The sequence below is a fragment of the Saccostrea cucullata genome, unplaced genomic scaffold (genome assembly GCF_032062105.1).
Source record: "Saccostrea cucullata isolate Sc308-1 unplaced genomic scaffold, CSIRO_AGI_Scuc_v1 ctg10063, whole genome shotgun sequence".
NCBI lineage: Eukaryota > Metazoa > Mollusca > Bivalvia > Ostreida > Ostreidae > Saccostrea > Saccostrea cuccullata.
Window position 1 is genome coordinate 4,314 of NW_026924602.1, and position 4,391 is coordinate 8,704.

The 4,391-nt window shown below is 31.6% G+C and overlaps 1 long non-coding RNA gene across 1 annotated transcript; it reads right to left on the minus strand.

Moving 5' to 3' along the window:
• Window positions 1-2,338: 2,338 nt before the first annotated feature.
• On the minus strand, window positions 2,339-4,138 carry LOC134266833 (uncharacterized). Its single transcript, XR_009992052.1, has 3 exons — window positions 4,063-4,138; window positions 3,649-3,819; window positions 2,339-2,440 (listed from the first exon to the last, which is right to left on the minus strand). It is a non-coding gene; the product is annotated as an uncharacterized LOC134266833 (long non-coding RNA).
• Window positions 4,139-4,391: the final 253 nt, after the last annotated feature.

Below are 4,391 nucleotides of genomic sequence, written 5' to 3' on the forward strand. Positions count from 1 at the left end.
ATCAATAGAACTGGACTGTGAACCCTGGACATCAGGAGTGTCAGAACAAATCGAAACTAAGGCTTCTCTATCACCTCTAACTGCAGCACAAGCATGTGGCTGAGTTTTATCAAAGTCATTTTTTTCTCTTAAGTCTAAAGCATTCACTGATCAGATGACCTTTTTTCTTACAATAACTGCAAGTAGGAAGCGACCCTATTCCAGAAGATCCTTCAAAACGTCCTGGACCGGACTTAGAACCACCTTGGGATGGAGACTGGGAACTTGTGAAAGACTGAGACCCTGAACCACTCTTTTTATATGTGTCTGAATTGGTAGAATTACTGCTAGTCTGAGATCTTGATACAAAATTCTTTTTATGAGACAGAGCGTAAGTATCAGATATGACTGCTGCCTCTTCAAGAGTTTTCACATTCTTATCTTCTAAATGTGTTTTCAAATCTTGAGAAACACATTCCTTAAACTCTTCTACCAGGATGACTTGGCGCAAATTAGCAAAAGTTTTATCAAGTTTCTTAGATCTAAACCAGTGATCGAATAAATCTTCTTTCTCTCGTGAAAATTCAACAAATGTTTGATTATCAAACTTCCTATACTTTCTGAACTTTTGTCTATACGCTTCAGGTACTAATTCATAGGCTTTTAATATTGCTGCTTTGACCTTCTCATAGTCTAAACTTTCAGCTACCCCTAGTGCAGAGTATACCTCAGCTGCTTTGCCAACCAGTACACTTTGTAACATTGTTGACCAAACGTGTTGTGGCCATTTAAGATTCTCTGCGACTTTTTCAAATTGAGGAAAATATTTGTCTACAGATTTTTCTTGAAATTTCGGAACTAACCTAACATTTTTTGCTGCGTCAAATTCAGTTTTGACAACTGACGGTCCTGGTTGGTTCTGTAATTTTAATTTCTCTAATTCAAAGTTCATTTCACGCTCTCTTTCTCGCTCTTGTCTTTCTCTTTCTCGCTCTTCTCTTTCTCTATCTAATTTGTCTAATTCAAATTTTCGCTCACGCTCACGCTCTCGTTCTTCCCTTTCTCTTTCTCTTTCTCGATCTTCTCTTTCTAATTTTTCTCGTTCAAATCGCATTTTCTCTAACTCTACTTGATACTGAAATTCTGACATTTTATAAGATTCTAACTCTGATTTAACTGTATATTCTGGAAGATCGTATTTTCCAAAGATGTTTTCTTCAACTAGTTTGTTTGCAACCTTAATTCTAATATCTTGCTTTTTCTGAGAAGATTTAACATCTAACCCAAGATGCAAACCTAATGCGATCAAGTCATCCTTTTTTAACGTATCAAAAACCTGTACACTTGGTGAACTAAGAAAGTCTGTGACCGAAAACACCATGTTGATTTTTGCTGGCTTATAGTCAAATTTAACGGTTCAATAAACAAAATTCTGACAATAAACTGCAAAAGTGCAAGAAATTCTTGATCCCGGACGAGCCCCCAATTCTGTTATGGGTCAGAATAACCCTAAATGCCAGCAAAGATCAATCACACAGTTTAAACTTAACAATAATTTATTGACAGTAATCTACAAATCACTAATTACAAACTTAGCAAAAATCTAAAAATACATACATCAGAGTGTCCGTTGCTGCACACAATGTCCCAGTGAAATTCTATCCCAGTAATACCTCAATGATGCTTATACGACCAGTGCTATCTATGCATCGAATTGACAGGATATTTATACAGTAATATAAATCTAGAATATTCTAGAAGTTGTAAGTACATGATATTCCTGGAAAGTTCTGGACATGAATAAAGTTCAAGAATGTTCTAGAAAAAATGACTAAACATATTGACCACTCTGGAATGTTCAAGAAACTTAATATTACTAATAATATACATGATGAAACAATACACACCTCACAACAATATTAAAATTTGACAATAAACAATTTGTTAAAATAAACATTGAATGTGTATTAAATTTATAACAATGTTATGTTAATGACATGTTCCTAAAGTTTTGACAAATTAAATTTGATAATTCGGATCTCGAATTTCGGAAACGTCTTCTGAGCTTTCTTTGCCTTAACCATGATACAAAAAATAATGTTTAGACCTGTTTTGAATAGTGTGGTTGTGAAATATGTCATGGAATTATTCGATCAATAAGTAAAAATACATATATAAAAACATTGTAAAATATACAAATAAGATATTCCTTTACTATTATACAAATTCAAAGTTATGAATACGTACATGTATTTAAAAAAAAAATTTCCTGAACGCACTTTTCTACTTAAAACATTGTCTTCCTTCCTTTTGCCAATCTGTCCAAAATAGAATATTAGTCTTTTAATGGATACTAGTTTTCATGCATAGATCTTTGTCTTGTATCGTAAAATAATGAATGTCCTCTTCTTCTTGTTTTTCGCTAATGGATGATCTCGTTAAGTATTTCAAAAGCTTTATGCTTCCATATATCAATAACGCAAGGATTGTAACCGAAGAGAGGCCCAGAATAGTTATTGAGATGTTCGACTTCATTCCTTGATCTTTCTGTGAAACGTCTGATACTGCGGCTACAGAATAATGAGTTTGCCTTTTCTCACCTGAAATATTCACTTTATTGTTGAAATGTTCCTTTACTTAATAAATTCTAAATAAAAATAAAACTTAGTGTGAAAAAAAAAATTCTGAAGTATCATGAGTAACTCCAATTTTTGTAAAAGGTTAGAACTCCTTCAACTATTAGTCTACACATGTCCTCTTTTTTAGAATACTTTTATGCACATTTTTCCCTAGACGTTTAATTATATACAAAAAAAAAAGAAAACAGAAAATTTTCAGCTGAATGATTTGATTAAAAAAGTACCTATCAATCAGTTAATATGTATTTATTTATCTAAATTTCTTGGTCATGTTTGACCATACATGTGTTCATTATTTAGAATAAGTAATATAGATCCCAATTTAGTAAAACTGATAATATAACGTCGTTGTGTAATGTACAATATTTACTTAAATTTCATTCTGATTTCCATTTCACATCAGCCAAATAAACTTCTGAGGTAAGAGATTCTTTATCCCTGGTGTGTAACAAAAGTTTCTTTTTTTAGTTGAAGGTTATGAAGATAACGAACAGTATTCAATCTCAACGTCCATAAAACAATACAAATAAGAGCAGAGCAAACACAAACCTCCGAAACATCAGAGGTTGGATCAGGTGCCATATATTTTATAGTTATCAGTAATATGTTTGTATTTAAGAACCATCCAATACGTTATAGTAAAACTTTGACAAAAATATAAAAAAGATTTCCTTAAACATATTCTTCGTGCAAAAAAAAACTTTGTTTGAATTTTAAGCAAAGCACAAATTCTACAGCATTAATCCTATAAAAGTACCGTGACATTTGATTTTACACTTGCAGTATCGTAAGAGGAAATTGTTTTAAACGATTAAGGTACTAATCACCATCGTATTGATCTATTAGAATTTAAAACAGGAATTTGGACGTCTGTACTAATTATGTATTTATTAAAACTAAATGTTTAATTGTTTATTAAATATGCTTATGGAACATGAACTTTAGAAATGATTTGAAATCTTGATTCAGTTGGCCAAACCAGGAAAATATTTTACATAAAATATTATAGTTTGTTTGCTGATATACTTACTAGTAAAGGTAGTTTCTTTCATTAACAGACTAACAGTAGAGATGTATGTGCATCCGAGAGTAAAGTTACAATTTTCCTTAGAACAAGTACAGTTCTCCTTACAGTTCATCCCATAGCTTGGATAGACACATGCTTTTGAACAGCTGATGCCAGAGAATCCAATCTTACATTCTAACAAAAAATGTGTTTAAACGTCAAAGATGTTTGCTTAAAATGCTATGTATTTCATTCTCCACTACATGTGCATGGATATAACAAGTTGGCTAATCAATTTTTTTTTTCTGTTTAAGATGAAGATTCAATGTACTCTGAAATACTGTTTTTGAGGAAGATTAATTTTGAAACTTTTTTATATTACACAAAATTAAATTTTATACATGATTTTGAAAAAAAAATAATACAAGACAATACAACCTGTACAATTTTCCGTCTTGTAATTCCATTCATATCCAGGACAACATCCATATGGGTATCTTAAACAAAAAGATAATGTATTTTGATGATAGAACCCATATAAAATTATGTTTTTGTTAACTAAGGAAAGTCAGGAGATTCACAAAAACATGCATTTGACTTTAACTGCTAAGAAGATTGCCTACCGGTCACATTTGATTGGAGCTGAAAGATATCCACATTCGCATAGAATGATCAATGTTATTATAATAAAACTACTCATATTTGGTTTGTAACTATTTGTCAACCTTTCTGAAAGACAAACGCGGAAGTATGCAACGGTTCTGAAT